The sequence below is a fragment of the Mesoplodon mirus genome, assembly GCF_964341445.2.
Source record: "Mesoplodon mirus genome assembly, chromosome: 17".
Lineage (NCBI taxonomy): Eukaryota > Metazoa > Chordata > Mammalia > Artiodactyla > Ziphiidae > Mesoplodon > Mesoplodon mirus.
The window spans coordinates 73,706,588-73,729,758 of NC_138993.1; positions in this window are offsets into that span (position 1 = coordinate 73,706,588).

A 23,171-nucleotide genomic window follows, 5' to 3' on the forward strand; every position below is an offset into this window, starting at 1 on the left:
ATATTAGTTAAGTTAAAAATACTAACACTCCATATTTATAGGTTCTTGTGCAAATGGGGAATATTGAGCCAAGTTGAGTCCGAGACCAGGAAGTTCCTTTAGTCAGAACAATTACTTGCCCATTCATTACATCACAATCGCTAACATTTATTAAGCATGTACTATGTGCTAGGTGTTATTCCAAGTTCATTCCAGGTGAGAGTTCACTCAATTCTCACGACAGCCAAATAGGTGGGTATCATGATGATCCCCATTTTAGAGTTCAGGCACATAATATATAAGTTGCTCATCTGCTAGGTGGTAGGCACTGAACCCAGCACTAAGAATGTGCAGATTAGGGCTTCCCTGGTGGCGCAGTGGTTGAGAGCCCACCTGCCGATGCAGGGGACACGGGTTCATGCCCTGGTCCAGGAAGATCCCACATGCCATGGAGCGGCTGGGCCTGTGAGCCATGGCCACTGAGCCTGCGCATCCAGAGCCTGTGCTCCACAACTGGAGAGGCCACAACAGTGAGAGGCCCGCATATTGAAAAAAAAAAAAAAAAAGAATGTGCAGATTAAACAGTACGATCTTCGTCCTGCTGTTAAGGTATTTATAGTCTACAAATAAGCAAATAGGGAACACAGTACACTGTAATAAACATCAGTAGAGGCTGTAAAGGACACTATAGGGAGTCTTAACCAAATCAGACTTTGGAGTTCATTGACAGCTTGCTGCTAAACTGAGGTTCGAGGATAAGGAAGATCTCCTGAGAAGGGGCAATGCAGCACAGGGAGTGACTTGGAGAGTCTCAGGTACATAAAGAGGTCAGCTGGCTACACAGTGTCGGGGAAGGTGATGGGGAGGGAGGTTGGAGAGGTGGCAGGAGCCATGCATTATTGCCTTATTAGACATGTTTAGTTTGCACTTGACTCTAAGAGCAATGCAGGGCCATTGTAAGGTTTTGTTGTTGTCATTTCCCATTGTAAGGTTGTAATCAGAAGAATGACATGGTCATTCTTCAGTGCATTAAAGAAGGATTACATTGCAATATGGAGACTGTATTAGAAGCAAGCAATGCTAGGACCAGAGAGAGCAATTGGAATCCTGCAGGGTACTGGGTAAGAGGTAACAGTGAACAGTAGGGCAGTGACCATGGCCATGAGGAGAAGAGGTAAGCTCAAAAAAATATTTAGGTGGTATCACTGACGGGAATTTTGATGTGGGAAGCAAAGGAGGCGAGGGAAGCAAAAGGATTCTTGCTTGAGCATCTTGGTAGATGGTGATGCCTGCCACCAAAATTTGGGATCAAGAGAAAGTGGGTTTGATGGGAGTAGGATGAACTTATTTAGGGACATTGGATTTAGACCTTACTGGGAGATATTCAGATGGTGATCTTCACTAGTTAGAGGGATATATTCATCTAAATCTCAGGATAAAGATCTGGGCAAAGAATATGAATTTATGAATCAGAATCCATCACTGGCAATTAAAGCTGGGGATGATGGAACAGAAAGGTCTATAAGGTTAAAAGAGCAGAGGAGCTGGTACAGGTAAAACAGAAAAGGGTCACGAAATAGACTGAGAAAGAGGAATCAGAGAGTCAGGAAGAAAATCAGGTTTAAGGTGTCCCTTAGAAAGCCCAAGTAACTGAGATGTCCGTTGATTGGGAATTCGGTAAAATGCTGATGTCAGGTGGCAGAGAACAAAGAGACAGTTAACGTAGGCACTGCTTCAGGGAATTTGGAATTGAAATAGTTAGGAGAACCAGTGAGGGGAGAATGGTTTCAATGGTAGAAAAGACAATTGTGGTCTAATATTGACTTGAAAGTGTCTGTAGTGAAGAAGATGCAGAACATTTAATAAAATAAAAGAGAAGAAAGGAAGGGATGGTATCCGGATCACAGGTGGACACATAAAGGGTGAGCTTTGATTCAGAGGAAGGCTTCACTTCTATGGTAACAGGCATGAAAGATTAAACATGGGTTCTGATGCCAGCAAGTTTATAGGCTTGGTCCTTTCGCCATGCATGGGATCTTAGTTCCCCAACCAGGGGTCAAACCCGTGCCCCCTGCATTGGGAGTGCAGGCTTAACCACTGGGTGGCTGGGGAAGTCCCTAGGCTTGGTCTTTGGATGTTAAAGATGTTTTCCACCTCTTCCTTAATATTTTTTTTTCATTTTCCTTCTCGGAGACGGTCAAGTTGTCTGCTGAGAGTCCAAACTAATTACAGTGAAAAATAGATTCGAGTAATGGGGGAAAATGGAAGACACAGCATTTGGCCTTGAAAAGCTTTCTGTTTCTATCCAAATGTAGGAAACAGCTAAAACGGTATTTGATGAAGTCGAATAAGACTATGTTTTAAAGAATCAATCAACTTGATAATCATAACCTAGACTGGTTTGAGATGATGAGGATGCAGAGATGTGAGTGAATTCAAGAGACATTTTGGAGGTAGAATTCATCGTACTTAGTAACTGACTAGAAAGGGGTGTAGTGAAAATAGGGGAAGTTGGAGTTGATTCCTCTGGGTCTGAGTTGAGCAATTGCATAGCCGGAAGAGTCAGTCACTAGGTACTGAGGAGAGGGTCAGGACTCAGATTTGGACATTTCCAGCATGAGAAACCTGTGTGACTTTAAAAAGTTCCAATTATATGGTTGGGTCTAGAACCCAGAGGAGAGGTCTGGGTGGAAAGTAGGTCAGGGAGTTTGTATGAGGAGTCATGGGATTAAACCAGAACATCCCTTTAAGATACACAAATCGAAGGAGTGAAGCCAGCATAGGAGACAGACAGATAGATGGAAATCCATGCAGGAGTGGGTGGGAACATGGAGACAAAAAGGACAGGGGCCATGTCATATGCGACAGAGCAGCCATCAAGACTGAACTGTGGGTGTCCATGGGAGTAGCTTGCATGACTCTCTGCATCATGGTTACAGCAGACTCTGAGCTAAGAATAGACTGAACTTGAGTCCCCCATAGAGAGACGGGGCTTCTGTGCAGGGTCGCATTGAAGCTGGGGCCCAACCAGCCTGTCCTCGGCCACTGTGAGCTGTGTGAGTGGACGGCGGGATCCGAATGCCGACACTGAAGGGAAATGGACCCCGACCACGCCAGCTACATTTCCTTGACTAAGATCTGTCCCAGAGGTGTGCTAATCACTGTATACCTCATGAGATCAAGCTTCTGGTTCTCTCTCTGACATGGGACCTGTTCAAGGCCCTGGATGGGCCCTAGCAATGTGGTATTCATCATTTTGTATTCTTTTTGTTATGGGGTATAAAAGATAGTTAACCTTCAGTCTCTACAAAGTCTGGGTCAGCCCCTGATCTTTACCATTACTCATGTGAAAAGAGATTGATGGAGGGCGGGGAGGGATAAATTGGGAGTTTGGGATTAACATATACACAGTACTATATATGTATAAAATAGATAAACAACAAGGACCTACTGTATAGCACAGGGAACTATACTCAGTATTCTATAATAACCTGTAAAAGCAAAGAATCTGAAAAAAATAGATATGTATGTGTGTATAACTGAATCACTTTGCTGTACACCTGGAACTAACACAACATTGTAAATTAACCACACTTCAATAAAAAAAAAGAGATTGATGGATATTTTTGTTTATATTTAAGGAAATTGCTAAGCATACCTTTGTTATGTATAATATAGTATAAATTTAATTCTATCCAATGAATTGTTTTCTAATCTTTTAAAAAATATCAAATGGAAAAACAGCATAGGTTTTACATTTTAAGAAGAAGTACCAGATAAATCCAACTGTGCTATACTGCCACTCTCATGGAGTCAAGATTGTGAATGTAAGGGAATAACATTCATTCAATTTATCACAAACAGAGGGATGTATCTGTTTCCCTCGGCCACTCTCCTTTAGCTTAACACAAGCAATATGTTTGGATTGTGACTAGTTTAAAATGTAAACTTCTAAAAATAAAGCTGACCAGGTTGGCAGCAAAATATTGGTGGATAAAGACATGAGCTACTTTTTTTTTTTTTAAGAATGCACTTGGAAGTTAATCCTTAGAGTTACACATTCACAGGTCAGAACACGTGGTGAAAATGAAGATTGAATGGCAAGATTGTTTGATAGAAACAAATTAATATGTATTCCAAGTAACAAAACACAGGATAAGAAGAATGTTCATTGTATGGTTTGTTTCAGGACACCACTGTAAAGATTGGTAAACTAACAACCTCTTGTTTGACATTTGCAGGAAGGATGTCGGATGGAATAGCTCTCCTTGGCCTTCTTGCCTTGGATCCGAGGCCTTATATGGGCATATTGCTCTGCGCTATATGAGCAGATGCACCACAAGAGTAAATAAAACTCTCTCTTCCTGGTGTCTGGGTCCAGATACTCTGAGGTCAGGATGCAGCCCTTTTAACCTTCACATACACAGCACAGCAAGCACTGAGCACAGTGGAGGGGGCCTTCAGGTGAGATTATAAAAGCAATTTGGAGTGCAAAGGACCAAAGAAAAGTATCTTAACTCTGGCTGCCATAACAAAATACCATAGACTGGGGGGCTTAAACAGAGATGTTTATTTCTCACAGTCTGGAAGCTGGAAGTCTGAGATCAGGGTGTCAGCAAGATCAGGTTCTGGGAAGGGTCCTCTTCCAGGCTTGCAGATGGCCAGCTTCTCACCTTGGCTTGCAGGATGAAGAGAGAGTGCTGGTCTCTGGTCCTCTTCCTCTTCTTATAAGGGCACGACTTCCATCATAAGGGCCCCACCCTCATGACCTCACCTAAACCTCCTCACTTCCCAAAGGTCCCATCTCCAGACATCATCACAATGGGTGGGTAAAGCTTCAACATATGGATCTGGGGGGGTGACACAGATATCAGACCATAACAAGAAGCAAGTTCAAAGCAAGAAACAAACACTACTGAACTTGGGACTATCTGTCCACCTACAGGATCACTCCATTTTTATATGAAAACAATTCTATTGTTTTGATTTCTTTTTTTCCTCTAGTTTTTTTTCTTTCTAATTTTATTCCTTCTCTCCTCCCTCCCTTCCTCCTTTCCTCCCTTCCTCCCTCCCTCCTTTCTTCCTTCCTTCCTTCCTTCCTTCCTTCCTTCCTTCCTTCCTTCCCTTCTGTTGCTGGCATCAACAATTTGCAATTAATGGACTAAAAGTTATTCTGTTTTTGTTTTTCCTGAGGTCAAACCCATTAAAGGCAAATGAGCTTTAAGCAGCCCTTCATCCAACTGTAACTTAATTTGTAATTTTCTATTTCTAATATAGAAAAAAGCCCTATATGCAAAAATTGAATATGAATTAGACAATTATTTCTTATTAAAAGATGAAAGTTTAAGGAATAAAAGAATCCAGTGTGTCAAACTAAAAAAGAGGGTATATAATATTTTAAATAAGTGTTGTTTGAGCTATTTAATAGAACCTACCTGAGGGTACATAAGACATAGGTGACAATAATAGTTACTAGAGTACTAATAATTAAACTCTCCAAAATGAAAGTTTTAAGTGCATCCTTTAAAAATTTGACCATCAAATGTTGTAAAGATCTTTTCTAGAAAACACACATGCACATTTTTCTTTATGTAAGTTTGACTCTGGCCAAATAATAGGTCAGTAATTAAATGCTTGGCTGTTTATAAAATTGAAAAAAAGGCATTTAAAATCATTTAGTGTGCATTAGCCCAGGAAGTATGATATAACATTTTGCTCCTTACATTCCTATGTATTTGGCCGATTATTTCACTTATTCTCAGTTATTCATATTGATGGGACACTCTTTATTGTAATATGACAGGTTATTAAATCTTAAGGCCACCCACCATAATTTATGTTGCCATAGTTTGTAATACTGGAATCAGAATCGGTACTTAAGATATTCTTGTGTGGGACAGAGAGGAATGAATAGCTTCTTTTTTCTCACTGAAGGGCTTCCTCCTTTCTTCTTCTGTTTAGGAGAGCTTTGGTTATACAGGAGCTTGACTGGACATTTTGTCTCTTTCAACATCTGACTAGACCCTTTGGAAACTCCTCTGATTGCTTTGCCTTTATTGCTTTTCCCTTAGCCTGGCTTGTCGAAATACTTTATCTTTACATAGACACCCACCTCTGCTTCCTGTTTCAATCACTTCTATGTCATGCTAAAGAGAAAACAACCAAAATAAAATACAATAATTAACGCTGGCAGTGTTGGGTTACTTCAAGAAGTAAAGCTCCTTAACTGTTAGCTCATGAAGCAGTCTTATTTTGTAGGTTGGTGTGACTTTATACCAGTATAAAAAGCATAATTGTTAAGTATAATAAATATGGATAAATAAGGAATTACTGACTTGAACCACCTAGGCACTAAAATGGCCAAATTCCTGACCACTCACCCCCTGAGGCTTGCTCTTTCCACAGTGTTCCAATTCCGATTATTGACAATGTCTTCTTTTCAGTTGCTTAGGGATCAAATCGAGTTATCGTTGGTGCCTTTCGTCTCACAGCAAATCCTGTTGACTTTACCTTCAAACTATCTACAAGTCTTTTCACCAAGTCTTTTCACCACCTGTGTTCATCCCACACTGGTCCCAGCCACCATGACACTGGCTGGACGTCCTGTAGCCTCCAGGCTCTTTCCTTCCATTCCCCCTTTGCCCCCTTAGAATCCACGCTCAATAGATGATCCAGATGATCCTTTCCTTATCTGGGCTGATTGATCCCCTCTGCTCAATCCTGAGACTTCTCAAACAAATTCAAGCAAATGCCAGAGCCTCAAAATGGTGGCCTGATGTTTCTGACCTCACCCCCTTCCCCTCCAGCTGATCTTCCCAACTCAGGGCCTTGGCACTTGCTGTTCTTTCCACCTGGGAATGTTCTTCCCTCCTTTACCATTAGGGCTGCTAGTTCTCCTCTTGCTGGTTGGCTGGTACTCAAATATCCTGACTGCTTTGTTAAAAAACTTCAACCCTCCTATGACCTGCTATGTACACATATGACATATTGATACATTGTGTATTTATTGTACGTCTATTTCCCCATCTGCCAGTGACCACCATAGATTATGAATTCTATGACATCAGAGATATGACTTTGTTTTGTTGGATTTTTTTGTGGTACGTGGGCCTCTCACTGCTGTGGCCTCTCCCATTGTGGAGCACAGTCTCCGGACACGCAGGATCAGCGGCCATGGCCCACGGGCCCAGCTGCTCTGTGGCATGTGGGATCCTCCCAGACCGGGGCACGAACCCGTGTCCCCTGCATCGACAGGCGGAGCCTCAACCACTGTGCCACCAGGGAAGCCCTATGACTCTGTTTTATCCAGTGATGTACTGTCAGTGGGAGAACAGGGACTGGCACATACATGGACGCACACCCCCCTCCAAAATACCAGCAAAACGAAGAGTTGATAACAAATATTTCTAAAATCTGTTCTTAAAAATGTCTGTAATCCTCTTTTCTCTTCCCTGTAGTAGGGCTCCCTTTATGTGACTTAAGCCCTCCTGTACCTAGAATGCCCGTCTTTGCCTGTCCCATGGGCCAGCCGCTCTCTGCATCTAACTCCCCGGATGACACCTGCTTGAAATTCTTTCCCCTCTTCCGAGACTTACTGGTGCTGTGTCATGCCTTGTTTCTTGTGTATTTATGTGTCTTAACTTACATGTATGTTAAATTCCTTTAAAGAAAAGGACATATCTTACCCAGGCCTTGGTGCATCTTGTTATTACTATTTGCTCAAGAAATGCCTGTTGAATGACTAAACGAAGATGTGAATAAAGGGGAAAAAAATGAATGAACGAAAAATGCTGTGCTCTTTAGCAAATAGGAAGAGTGTACAAAACTTGAAAAGGATTTATTTAGAGTTATTAGAAAAATCTCAAATACATATTGACGCATTATGCTGCCCATACTTTTTAATCATACTCATCTTGGGTGCTTTTTCATCTGATTGAACTTCTTTTGGATTATTTATTCAAAACTTATGTTATCAAAGCTGAGTCACATTTTAAAGATGAAACTTCTTTCTTCCCCCTACCCCAATAATGATTCTTTTTTTCCTATTGGAAGTTAATTTTTATTTATTACTTTTTATTTTATTATCTTTAATTATCTCTGGTTTAATTAAATTAAACTTGAAGAAGTTTTCTAAACAAAGCCAAACCATTGTCACATAGTTCTTAGAGGAAATATTTTTTTTACATACTAATTCAGGTGTTTGTTACACAGTTTATTTTTTATATAATTTAATGAAAGAAATTTATATAACTCATGATTGGACGACTCAGAAAAATGGAATAATATTTAAGCTTTAATAACAGGAGAGTTTTTGTTCTTCAGTAAAGATTACAACAAAAATTCCAACTGGGAAAACTCTTTCTTATAGATTGTTTTTGAAGTTATGTGTATGTGAGTTTATTGTGTGTGTGTGTTTGTGTATCTGTTTGTGTTTACACATAAAATATCTGTTTAAATAATATATTTATATGGAATCAGCCCATGTAAAAAAAAAAAAGAAGCCTGATGTACTGGTAAGATTTTTCACCTAGAAATCAATAGACATTAGTTCTTAAGTAGTAACATTTCTGTAACTGCTACTATGTATTGAACGTCTGTTTTGTACTCAGTGCTCTGTATCCATACCTCATTAATCCTTACAATAAATGTGTGAAACAAGTACTATTATCCTGTTTTGAAGATTAGGAAATGGAGGCACAAAGAAAATAAGTGATGACGATGATAATGATCAGGACCAAAGCCATTCAGCTGATAAAGGTCCATGTGACTGTAATGCTCATGTACTGAAGTTAGCCAACAAAATCTAGCTCTGTCATTAACCAGCTTTGGTATCTCAAGAAGGTCAGTTGATGGGTACAGTGTAAATAGTGCCCTTTAGAGTTACCCAGTAGAGCTACCATGCTTCTATGAGCCTCAGTATCTCACTGTTGATTTACCGTAGAATTTTCACACCATTCAATAAATAACACCAGTGTAAATCGTAGTATTATGGCTCTATTTTGAAGTTTGTCAATAGGAGTTTCAGGGTTCTGAAGAGGTTCTGGGAGAGTGGAGCCCCTGCAGAGGACATGGCATCTCTGCACCTTCACCCCATGCCTTGCCCTGTGCATCTCTTCCATCTGGCTGTTCCTGAGTTATATCCTTCTATAATAAACCAGCAATCTAGTAAGAACAAAAAAAAAGATATAAATATAGTAAGGTCAGTATTCTAATTTGAATTATTTCACATAATTTAGTCTTAGTAGCACAGATACAATTATCCTCAGATCAAACAACCCTGTTCTGGCTACTAATACCTCTCTTTCCATTATATTACTTATCCACATTAATTTTTCCCATCCTAGATTGTTTGCTTCTTTGAGGGAAGGAACTATATATTTCTCCTGATGCCAAGTCTTCCTGGGATGCTCGGTTCTAAGATTCATCTAAGTAATTTATTTCCAGACCTGGGATAGTTTGCTCTCAAACGTTTCCTTGGTTTATGTTTTAAGAATTCACTTAATTCCTTTGATTTTTCAGGTTGACTCCACTGCAGCCTTGTTACTTCACACTCTTTCAGATTTCTTGGCTAAGTGCATACAGAGTCATAAACAAATCTTGTAATTATATACTTTTCCTGTTCATGTTTTTATAAAACATGATTAAGAATTAGTTAAAAATACGGGATTTAACTATTTTTATTTCAACTGACAAGGATTGCCGATAAGATTTCATTTTTATAAAGTCAATATTTTTGAACTATTTTAAATACATTCACAATATATGGGCTTAAAAAATCTGGGAGGTGTGAGGGAAGTGGCATTACATATCACTGCTTGGAAGAATTCCTGGTGAAAAATGGATACTTTAGACCTACATGGGATGGTATTCGTTATGTAGCCACCTGGTGTGGAGGGAAGAGTTCAAATTCTGAAATTTGTTGCCAGCCTTCCCCTTACCTCACCCATGAGGAAGGGTAGGACTCAGCTCTGGGTGAATGGGAAGCCAGGTGCTTTCCCAGCTGTGACCCAGCTGCATGTGTTCTCAGCCTGAACCAGTGGAGAAGTGTAAGCCATCTTGAATTAATCATGCTTTTACCTTGTTGGAGGAACCTCCACAGCTGCTCTGACACTTGACCTTGGACCGAGCCTTTCTTAATGACTCTCACGCATGGACAGAGTTGGGGTATGCTAACACAGAATTGCAGTGATGACGCTAATCCTCAGCTGCTACACAGGATGAGAGAGGATGGGCCTTGCTAAGGTCTGTGCAAAACCAGGGGTGGAAAGCAGAAACTAGCCTCACATTTGTTTTTTCTCTGTTTCTCCATATTTAGTTTAGAACTGACAGTGGACTCTTAGACATGTCAATTCATGAGATTTAATAGTGTAGAGCCAATTACTGATTTTATTTTTTAAGAAACCACAACATCTTCACTTTGGGTACCATCCTCCCCTGAGGACCATGCAGTACCTACCTACCATGTGCCTCATGTGACAATCCTGGATCTTGTGCAGGCTAAAAGCAACCTAACACCTATTTTTAACCTCAGAGCCTCTGAGGGCTATGTTAGCTTAACTGGGGTGTAGTTAATAAGTTATCAGGAAGAATTTACCCATGTATATTTTAATGGTCTTTTATCATATCACCACAAACTATAAAGCAATAAAATACAATAAAGAGTCATTCTAATATTAGTTTAAATGATTTTAGAAACGATAGAATTCACTGGCCAACTGTGTCTGAAAACTTTTGGTAAAAGCCAAAGTGTGATGCCCTTATCTTGACTTTTTTTCAATTCATTCTTCTGAAGCCTAGTTGTTTTATGAATGTGTAATGAAATGTAGCTAAAGAATTCCATTGCAGTTAGAACACTTACTTCATTGGATGCCCATATAAGTAACCTGCAGTGAAGACATACTTTGCACTCTACATGGTATGCTAGGTACAGAAGTAACTCTATAGAAACACTAATCCCTGTGGCCAATATGAACTTATATCCTTTCCACAAAGGACAGAAAAGTAGATACTAGCAAGTCAAACAAACATAGACATCCCAGTTAGTCAGTTTAAGGGCAAAATGTAAAGTCTGTTCTATGAGTCTGATGCATTTGCTTTGACAAAATGTGTACTGTATCAGATCAAAAACCTAGGGAAATAGACTTCTCAACACAAGTTCTATCACCAGGTAGAATTCCATAATAAGCAACACATGAATCAGTTGTAGAAAAAGTTAAACCAAACATAATAATTCAAAAGTATTTTTGCTTTAAATTTGGGGAAAAAGGAAATCAACCTGAATTATTTGTGTTTTAGAAAGTATATGCTTTCAGCAAACATGTAATGCACACATACACGTGCACATACACGCAAGCATACACACATAAAGACACATATACACTGAGCATACATTTACATACCAACATAAATTACTGTTAAGTTCAGTCTTGGTCAGTAATAAAATACAAACGAATTTTTCTTTCTCTTGAATTGCTTGTATTTTTGTTCTATGGGCCCAAGCATATGCTCAGCTCACGTGAGGAACACTTAGTAGATAATTGTTAACTTTGACTTAACTGAATTGAACAAGTTCAGGACTGTGTAACAGAATCCCTGATTTAGGGAAAGCCATTTACATTGGTAGTAGTGGACTAAATGAAGTAAACATTTTTAGTGTCAAATGCTCTCCGTTTTCCATGGTACATTCAACACTTACATAGATGCAGGCACAGAGGACAGAATATTCTAAGGTTGTAAAAACGTGTTGATCACTGCCTTCTAAAATAACACCTTTAAAAAACAAAAACAAGTGACTATTTTGATTCCCTTTGTCTTGTTCTATTTTCAGCTTCTCTGACACAGTATCAGTTTTTCTAATAAATCTCTAACACAGAAAGGAAACAATGCCTAGCTTTCTGGAAGTGGGACAAACTGTTAACTAAACAACTAAAGCAAAGTGCATCATTTTGCCAAAGCTGGGGAAAAGTTAACATGAAAAGAGGACCAGCTAAAACAATTCTTAGGATTTTGTTCTGTGAATTTCCAAATTTGGCCTTCATTTCCAGGTAAAGACCTTTGTAGAGTCTAAATTTCTCTTTCAAAGCATTCTTTTTTATTTTTTCTCATTGAGGAATAAACAAACTACAGAGAGGTCTTCTATTTTTTGCTGTTTAGGTTAAACCAGCAGAAGCAAAGAGTCTCTATTTTCCTGAAGTGTGACACCTCCTACATGGAAATGAGGACAGGACAAACTGGGGCATCTGAAGTGACCTCTTCCGGGCAGGATGTGGAAGTGTGATGGGCTTCCTTAAGCGAGACCTTCCAAAATGCTTAATCTAAAGTAAATAATATTTCAATATCCTCAGGTGGAGAACCAAAATTCCTGAAAGCTTTCTTGGACAAGGAAAAGGTCAGCAAAAATAGCCAAAATAAAATGGCAAACCAGATAAGATTATCACACAATAGACCTAAGAACTGCCTGGTGGTGACGGTCAGACGCTGCAGAAATGTTGAGTCAACAAGAGAGCCATAAAGGAACCAGGGGTGTATGTAGTTTATTGGTCTCATGGAAACAAAATATTGAGCAGACAGGTAGTGCCACTTGATAACCTTCAAACGCTTGTCAGATAATTGGTTACTGATTTGAAGAATACAACAGATAATTTTTAAATAATTTCTTCGGTGTGAAAAAACCCATCATTTCAGTATACTGAGCCCTGAACAATGCGAAGAATTGCAAATTGCTCATTCAAGTGATTTTATGGTAGAGTCATACTTCCCTTTTAAGATAGAAACATTTATCAGGAAGACGTTCAGTGTTGGGTCTTTGCCTTTTGAAACTACAAAAACAGATGAAGAGCAGGGCAAATAAAAAGAGAGTTACATGTACACAAATGCCCCCCAAAACAGATATATTCATGTAGATTCATAGGATTTTTCCCGCAATTTTGCATTTATCATAAAAGAATGGGGAGTCTTGGGTTTTAACCATGGAGTAGATTCGACTATACTTAGATTCCAGGCACAAATATAAATTTTTCTGCAGATGTAACACTTTCTCAAGGGAAATCCTTTTGAAGTCTAGGAAAAAAGCAGAGACCTGGGTGAATGGTTTTTCTCTGAGGACTGAGCCTACAGTCTGGCTCATTGAATAATATGGACCAGGTAAGGCATTTTCATAAAACCTGGGATCATGATGATTTTCAGCTTGCTTTTTAGAATAAAGAAAATCAAGAATGGTATTTTCTGACATACAAAGACCATCCCTTTTCCCACCATTAATTGTTTGTCTGATTCTAGTATCAATTCGGTATTTACCAGACATCAAAGTAACTTAAGAAGGTCTCCTCTACTCCATGTGTCTCCAACCCACTGGCTGTTTACTTTGTGTTCAGAATTTGCATAGAGCTGCCAAATGCATGATAAAAAGAAAAAGTGAAAGGACTTTGTTTTTGCTTCTTTGGTTTCAATTAACATCTGCCATCTTCCTGACCTGAATTCTGACAACACAATTGCTATGAAATATTGGTCTCAACTTAAAACCAGAAATCCTGAGTGTAGGTTTCTGCCAAATAGGAGCTAGTTAGAACCAGCTGCCTGAAGCGGAACTACTAAATGCTTGAAGGTTGCCTCTGATCTGAGCCAGCCTCTGACAGAGCCCTTTAGAAGGAGAAACTGCCAGTGCAAACACGACTCCAGGATGAAAATTTATCTATAGCCTGATCAATGGGTCATTTCTCTTCTTGTTTAATTTATCATTGGGTAGATCCCAAACTTAAGCAGCAATAATGAACGTTAGCTATATTTAGAAACTTAAAGCAATTGTCTTGGGGTTTAGATGCTAGTGGGAAAGTGTGTGCGTTTGAGGGTGTGAAAGGAAAGAAATGGGATATCAATAAATCCCAAGACTACAATCATGGAACACAAGTTTGGGAAAGAGGCCTTAATTGTGGGTGTATGATGGAAATTGCAAGTCAAAACAGTCTCAAATCACTCCAGATGTAATTGTGCCACAGGTGACCCTGCATCCTCAAAAACAATCAAAAGTTTAACTAATAGAAAAAATTCTCTGTGGGTAGAATTGGCCATGGTCATCTCATTAAGCACACAGTTCTGTTTTCGATGTAATTAGTCATCTAATTACTCATCCAAAATTAGTTAGCGCATTCATATGCCTAATTAATTATAATTTCATTCAAACTGCCCTGTTGGTAATGTTTTTGTTCTCTGTTCCAACAAATCAAATTGCAGAGGGACAGATTTGATTTGGAAATTGGTTTGGTTTGAGTAAATTGGTTTGGGTTGAGTCTCATCATAAACATATTAAAATATTAATGAAGAAAACTGTGAGAGTATTAATTTCCAAAATAAAGATAACTCACCCAAATGTTAAATATTTCCAAGGAACATCGGTTTCAAACATGAGAGCCATGAATCTCCTAGAGTCTCAGAGGGCTGAGGATGAAAGAGCAAAATCTGAGTTCAAATATGCCTGTTACTAGGGGTGGAACCCTGTGCACATGGGAATGAAAATCAGTGTGCAGCACAGAAAACCTGGGGGTGGAAGGCCGTTGGGTTTCTTATGAACAATACAGACTGTTCCCTGTTGTTGGTGCATTGTTCATGGCTAACCAGGAAAGATTATTCTAACAAGATAGTTTCTAAAAGTTGTTTGATAGTTAATCTACAACTTTAGTATTTTTCCTGGGAAAAATATTAAGCAACTCTTTTTGGGGGGATGGACCATGCACTAGTCACTATGCTAAGTGTTTTGAATTTTGACTCATTTAAACCTCAACTGGCCTTTGTAGAGGGTACTGTTGTTGGCCTCATTTCACAGAAGAGGAAACTGAGGCACAGAAAGATTAGATCATGTGCTTGAAGCCACCAAAGAGAAGCAATAAAAACTGTTCTCTTAGAAAATCAACCTTTGTGCAATCTTTTATGAGTTTTGTCCAGGAAACATCGTGGAAATAAAACACCTCTGACTATGAAGATTGATTATGAAGAATATTAATAAGGATTGGCTCTTTTTTCTCTTTCTTTTTTGGCCATACTTGTGATTTGCATCCACCTTCATGCTGGACCATGGAAAAGGTATCAGACAGTTGCCCACTGCCGGCCTCAAAGTCTGTGTGTCCTAATGGGACAGTGTATGAGATTGGGATCTTATCTTTCAGAAAAATAAAGGATAATTATGGAGGCTTTGAAGTAAATCTGAATTCTAATAGGGAATGAGAAGATGAAATGAAGAAGAGAATGCTGGTTGCATTCAGCCAATTGCTGTCAGAAAGACAGGAGTGATGGGACCAACTTTGAGAATGCTTACCCAGTATCTGTTACTAACTGCTGTCCTGACAAATTGTCCCAATTCCTGAAATACTGGGGTACTTTAGTATGGTTTAAGGCTGGCCTTGAATTACCACCTCTACCTTAACCTTATAACTTACAGCGTCTCTGGGATTTGTCAACACCCTCCAAAGTAGTTTGTATGCAAGAGTTCGCTGCTTCATGACTTAGTTAAAAAGAATGCAAACATGTATGAAATATCTGTATTTCCATGCTGGTTGGATCATTGTGAGGCTAAATAAAAGGCAGCATGATGTAGTGGCCCGAGCACTCTAGGAGGCCCGACTTCTAGTCTCAGATTTGTTCCTAATTAGCAATGTGACATTGCAAGGCACTTAATTTCCCTGCACCTCTATTTCTCTTTTGTAAGATGAAGGGATTGATCTTTTCAGGTCTAAAAAAATATGACATGAATGACCTGGCAAAAATTATTTCACTTCAATTGCTTTATGCACATAATAGTAATAAAATAGAAATAATAATGAACACATCATAATAATAATGAGCAACAGGGATTGCTGGAGGGCAATAAGTGAAATGATGGTTTTGATAATATAAAATGACTTGATGAATGAAATGACTTTGATGTGTAAGCATATAGTCACCTTTTTCCTTCCTCTTTCAAAATTAGCAGTTAAATGTATTCCCTGGATGCTTTATGCACAAGAGAAGACTGTTCATTTCTAACTATACTGTAAACTGTGTTTAAAAAATCTACTTTTTAAAAAATGGGCCACTGACTCATCTTTGTATTATAGTTATAAAAGGAAAAATTTAAACTCCTCAAGGGAAAGAGACAAAGCAAGAGAACCCAATTACCTGGCTGAAACTGTACAAATATCAATTCGCACACCCAGCCTCAGAACAATAGGTATTGTAATGAATTACCTTTTTCCATGAAAGGCCTCAGTTTCTATCCCCTGGTTTGCTATTTTCTCCTAAGGTTGCCATCCTGTCTGAGCTATAAAGACATGATGCATTGGTTTCCTTTCCTTGTCTCCACCTTTTGAATTTGGTACAAAAATTAAACCATTCATCTTCTTTTTTCTCAAGAGCTTTCTTGCCTTAATGAATGTTTTTTTGAGAAGGAAGGAAAAGAAAGAAAAGAATGAAGATGAAATATACAAAGAGACTAGAGAAAAATCTTAAAAGGGACAAAAATGTGAGAGGATAAAGGTGAAAAGGAGAGAGAGTCAAAGCAGAGAATCAGAAAATTAGAAGAGAAGGGAAGGGGCTACGACACAGGGCTTCGTGCACATCCTTCTTCATTTGTTAGTTTTCCACATCCCTCTCTTCCCCACTTTAACCTTCTCTTCCTTCTCTGCTTTGGCTTGTGGGCTTCAGAACTCAACCGAACTAGAAAGGCTCCTTGTCATTCTTCCCAGATCCTCTTGGAATGAGGAAATAAAATCAAGTCTATGCATAATTGCTCTGTGCTGTACGAAAAGCATTTTCCTGAAAGGAGCTTCATACTGTATTCATTTCAGCTACTAATGTGTGTATAATATACCTTCATACCTAATTATTTTGTCATCATTTTGTTAAGTGTCCAAGATCTACATTTGAACTAAGACACTTTACTTATCAAATTAACACAGTTTCATAGTTGATATGTTCAATTTCTCACCACTGGACTTTTTAATTTTCTTTCTTTTTTTGTTAATTAACTGGCTCCTTTCTGGTCCTTTCCCCTAACCATACAAAGAGGTGAATAATACCCTTGTTTTACATTCATGAATACTTTCCATAAATCCCCAGGCATTAAGGGTTGCTAAAGAGTGCCCTTTTCTGCAGCAATGTTTTTGTTGTCGTCTTTCTTCCTTGATTTCTAACCCATCAATGACAGTTATTTATTCACAGGTTAGGATCTTCAGTTCAATTGGAAATAGAACAATTTTCATAGCTTTTTCAACAACTAATTGCTTGAACTCAGCAGTCTCAGGTACAAAAGGAAAGGAACTTTACATTAATGAAAAGAAAAGGGACATCTAAAATTCTAGCTGACATTAAACTATGAAAAGAAGAAAGATAGGTTATTTTTTTTAAGTTGTCAAACAGAAATGATAGAAATGAAGGAGTAATGGCGGACTGAAAGAGAAAGTAATTACAAGACCCAGAATAATTAATTTCTTAAATTCGCTATAGAGTTTATTCATTGTTAAGTACTTTGCACAGTTTCTATCATGGATTAAGGGCCCTGAACACATTTGTTTCTACACAAGAGGATGGCAGTTTGCCTCCTGTGAGATTCAGTGCTGCCTCGGAGCAGATTCAGAGGCAAAGTAACCATATTAATTCTCAAGTTTAGAAATTCATCTTGATGACACCAAACTGGCTGAGTTGATCTTGATAAGCATCATTTCAAAAACAGCTTTATTGAGATATAATTTACATACACTTTTAAGTGTATGATTCAATGAATTTTAGTAAATTGACAGAATTATGTGAACTTTACCATAATCCAGATTTAGAACATTTCCATCATCTCCAAAATACCCTCTGTATTCATTTCCAGTCAATATCCATTTCTGCCCCCTGGCCCAGGCATCACTAATCTTTCCTTATATATTTGCCTTTATACACTTCATGTAGACAGAAGCATGCAATGTGTGGTCTTTTGTGTCTGATTTCCAGCACTTACCCTCAACTTTACTGTTACAGCAGTTTTTCCAACAGGTTTGTTCTAAATTATGGTCCCTCCTACTATCAGTTTTGCCAGTTCTGCTCTATGGGGTGGTACCCTTCACTGGTTATAAAGATGAACAAGCACCACATCATGCTAAGGTGAAAAGGTAACTTTTTCTTTTATTCTATAAATTTATTTATTGATTGATTGATTTTTGGTAGCATTGGGTCTTTGTTGCTGCACGTGGGCTTTCTCTAGTTGTGGCGAGCGGGGGCTGCTCTTTGTTGCAGTGTGCAGGCTTCTCATTGCTGTGGCTTCTCTTGTTGCAGAGCATGGGCTCTAGGCATGTGGGCTTCAGTAGTTGTGGTATGTGGGCTCAGTAGTTGTGGTTCGCAGGCTCTAGAGCACAGGTTCAGTAGTTGTGGCGCACGGCCTTAGCTGCTCCGCGTCATGCGGGATCTTCCTGGACCAGGGCTTGAACTGGGGTCCCCTGCATTGGCAGGCAGATTCTTAACCACTGTGCCACTAGGGAAGTCCGAGGTAACTTTTTTTTTTTTTTTTTTTGCGGTACGCGGGCCTCTCACTGCTGTGGCCTCTCCCGTTGTGGAGCCCAGGTTCCAGACGCGCAGGCTCAGCGGCCATGGCCCACGGGCCCAGCCGCTCCGCGGCATGTGGGATCCTCCTGGACCGGGGCACGAAACCATGTTCCCTGCATCAGCAGGCGGACTCACAACCACTGCGCCACCAGGGAAGCCCTAAATGTGTTAGTTTTATGACATTTTTTCAGACTATATTTTAGGGTCATTCTCTCTATATTTTTTTAATTTTAGGTTTTTAAAAAAACTTTGGTACCTTTTTTTTTTTTTTAACCAGTTGGAAGGATTAATTGCAATTGATTTCTTTGAACACTCTTTAGTGGTTAGGTCATCACTGAGACTTTTCTCAGTATAAATCCCTTAGGCCTTTTAATCACAACATTTGTTATATTCTGCACACCCTAAGGGGAAATAATCTCCTTAACAGTGCCACCTCAATCCACCCAGCAGGCATTGTAAGTGAAGCGAAATGAAGAAGACATTCTAGGTTTCCCTTAATTAATTCCCTAATCTACTGCTGTTTGTGTTGAGAAAAATCAATCACAACCTAGCTCTGGAAAACAAAATAAAAGCTCAGTGTGGAATTTTGGTGAATTTAAAAACTGAGGTAACTACTGCAAGGACCTAAGACCATCTTTATTTGAGAGTCGTAGATTTCTTTAGAGTCCTATCTGTTATCTGCACTGCTCAGCTATTTTGGTAGAGTGTTGAGGGCTATAGAAGCAAATCACTTTTACTTAGATTTTACAAGTAATTATTTACGTGCTACATGATACTGATGCTGAATCCGGTCTCTGGACACCGACACCAAATTAAATCTCGGGGACAGAGTTTTGGATGAAGTAGGAAAGAATAGCTTTATTGCTTTCCCAGGCAAAGGGGGCCACAGTGGGCTAATGCCCTCAAAACTGTGTGTCCCAGCATGGAGGGGCTAGTGAGGAGTTTTATAGCAATGGTTCAAAGTGGGCGTGATCTGCTCGTGGACATTTTTCTGATTGGTTGGTGGGGAGGTAATTAGGAGTCGGCATCATCAACCTTCTGGTTCCAACCAGTCTGGGGTCTGTGTGCTTGTGGGCAGCATGCCCTTGACTTCCCACACCTGGTAGGGGTTTCAGTATCTGCAAAAAGCTCAAAGATATTGTCCTGTGTATCCCTTGAGGGGAACCAGGACCCTGCCCCAAGGCTGCACTATTGTTTCCTGACTGCTCCTCTCTTGTCTCTGCATCCCCTCCCTTCCCTGATTAGCAACTGTTTGAATCTGCCTGTTGGAACTCCAAGATGGTCAAGGAGGCTGAATGAAACCTGTTTCCTGCAAGCAGGGAACACAGAAAAACTTTTGTGCCCAGGAACCCCACAGGGTCCTGATGGTCTCAATACATGATAAGAAATTTCCAAATTATATTGTGCTTTTTATATAAGCAGGATGATACTCTGAATTTTATTTATCAATATATATGTAAAAATAGACATAAATATATACAAATTTATACATCCATGGAGAGAGTCAGAGATGAACAGTGGAAACATTGAACTGTCTATTCAGAATTTTGCAGAGAAGCTAAGGAAAATAAATGCACTTTAAACTTTAAAACCTGCTAATTGATAAGTGAGAACATTCCTAGATTTTCTTCCCATGAAATAAAGCTTAGGTGACAATGAGTGAGTGTTTCAGCCCCTGGCTAAGAATGCTTTATTAAGGCTTTAGAGAAGAGAAGATAATAGAGCTTGTTTTAAAGATGCACATAGTTTTTAGGAGTGGAGAAAAAGACGTTCCTTTATGGTTTGGGGGGTCGAGGGAAGAAATTTGAGCCAAAGCAAATGAATAAAAAAGCCCACTGTGAACCAGGATAGGAGAGTTACAAAGATCTGGGTTGGAGATGACACTGGAAAGGTGGTGTTGGTCCATAATAGAGGGCTAAGGAGTCTGTGCCCACTGCTAGAGCAGACAGGAAACATCTGGAAATTCTGTGCAAGGATGTGGCTGAGAGGTACCAGTCTAACAGGAGTGTGGAGGATGCACTGAAATGTGGAAACGTTTGTGCCAACTACTGCTGCACTTGAAGGCTTGACCTATGGTGATGGCAGTGGAGGGTAAAAGGGAAGTTGAGGTGACAGAGGCAGAGTGGAGGAAAACAGTAAAGAAGATGAAGTTTGAATGTCTGGCTTGTTGATCACTGTGTGTCTCCGTGCTAACACAAGGCCTGATACAGCGTAGAAAATCAGAAGGTGTGGACTGAGAAGCTAGGAAGGTGACACTAGGGTTTTGACCTTAGGCACCTGGAAAGAATAATTCTGTCATTAAGAGGAAAGGAAGCTATGGGACACGAAGCTGGTTTGGGGTAAATATAATCATTTAAAGAGATGGAATGGGATGTGAGGGTATTGTACCCAAGGAAAAATAGGTAGCAAGCAAGGCAGCTCGAGAGAGAAGTTTGATGCTGTAGATAACAGGATTTGGTGTCTTTCATACGAAGATAGTAAGTGCAGTCCCGAGACTGGATGATGCAGTTAAGAAAGAGAAAACAGGAAGAACAAGTTCAGATTGAAATTTAATGCAACTACCATTTAAGTTCATCTGCACATCGGGATTTACACGATTTCATGTAATCAGCACTATAATCTAGTGAGATGGGCACTAAAACCTCATGCGAAGCGGAGGAGGAACCCGAGGGTGAGAAAGGTAATGTGGCAGTTGAGGGTCACAGCGTTTGTCACGTGGAGCTCTATGTCCCCCAGGGTAGAGCAGCCTCAGAGCCCAGGCCCAACGGGGAGATATTGGAAACTGACATGGAATCTACAATCACCACTGAGAATTTCAAATGTAGTTCGGTTTGGCTGCATGTGATCTGAAAAGCAAGTAAAAACTAGACCACGCTTTGTCCCTATTCTCACTGCTTGTTCATTTCCTGCTAAATTTTCCAGTTCTGCTAGTAACTTTCTGTGTATTTTCAGTCACCAGTTTAGAGATCTCATATCACAGTTCAAGCAGGAGCCATTGAAACAACTAGGAAGGGAAACTGTAAATCTTTTCCCAGAAAGAGACCTATTTATAAGTTTCTTTCTTGAAAATATTTAAGGGCTTATTTATGCTCTTGGATTCCTTTCTTCTGATGTGCATTTTTATATCACTCTTAGCAAATGGTATCAGGTGCAAGACAATCTCTTTCTCCAGCTATCCCCAGGAGGAAAGCAAATAGGTACTGAATCACACTTAAAGTTATCCACACCCTGGCTTTCTTAAGTCTTTTACTCCTTACTATGATTTAACAATGAGGAAATGAGATAAATCCTAGTCCAAGCATATAGGAGTGTGTGCACTAAGATTAACAGAGTGGACTTATCAAGGTATCAAGTCCTCAAACGCACAGAGCATCACAGAGAAGAACCTCTAATTGTTCTTCCAAGGAGGTGAGGGTCTGAAACCAAGAAGGAATCAGTGTTTTGGAGGAATCCTTGACTAGTTCAGGGGCGGGGAGAATAAAGGTAAGCTCAACTCACAAATGTAGTGCAACTACTGGGACTAGAGATTTATTTTTCTATCAAGTAGAATTTAGATCTGTTACATTTCTTATAATAGTTTATTGCACTGAGATATCAGTTTAACTCAGATCCAGAAATGTAGAGAGTAGGTTGATTTTTTTCAAAATAATTACTTCATAATTTTTCTCACGTCTTCTTTGTTCCCAGGTGATAAATGTATTTCTGACAGAAACCTGTATTTCATCTTTGAATCTCCAATCACCTGGCACAGAACTAGACAGACAGTAAGTGTTACAAAAGGTTTGTTGAATGGATGCACAAATAAGGCAAATATCGAGGTAAAATTCCAAGAATGTGAAGCCAGATGACCTTAAAGCCTCATTTACTGTCTATACTTCCTAAAGGTTATCTTCCATCCTAAGATAAAGCTCACGTGGTCTGTGGTCCTGCTTTTCTCTCCATCACTAACCCCACCCCTACCACAACACACATAGAACAAAACGAAAAGAAGTTGAAAGATAAAGTTTATTAAGACACAGATAAAAAGAGTCTGAAATTTGACTGAACTGATCAGCTGGATTAAATAAAATAGGCAAAATGGTAAAAAAACAATACAACAGTGAAACAGTAGCTTACTCTCTAGACTATAATTTTACTGCCTCCACCGTGTTGTAAAATGATGTTTCTTAAACTGTGACTGAGACCATCAGTGGCTAAAGACATCAGGGTAGGGTTGCAGTGGGCTTTTTAAAAAATTCACGGAAGAGCAGTGAAGTGTGGTCAAGAGGTAAAAGGAGTTTGGGAGTTTGGGATTGACATGTACACACTGCTGTATTTACAATAGATAACCGACAAGACCTACTGTATAGCACAAGGAACTCTGCTCAGTACTCTGGAATAACCTAAATGGGAAAAGAATTTGGAAAAGAATAGATACATGTATATTTAGAACTGAATCACTTTGCTGTACACCTGAAACTAACACAACACTGTTAATCAACTATGTGCCAATATAAATTAAAATTTTTAAAAAAGAGGTAAAAGGAGAAAATTCATGAAACTTGATCCATTTCTATATTTGTAAGTGACTAGGTCATGATCACATGATCTCTAGGTTTGAAAAACCCGGATATGGAGGAATGCTAAAATAAATGATGCTTTTA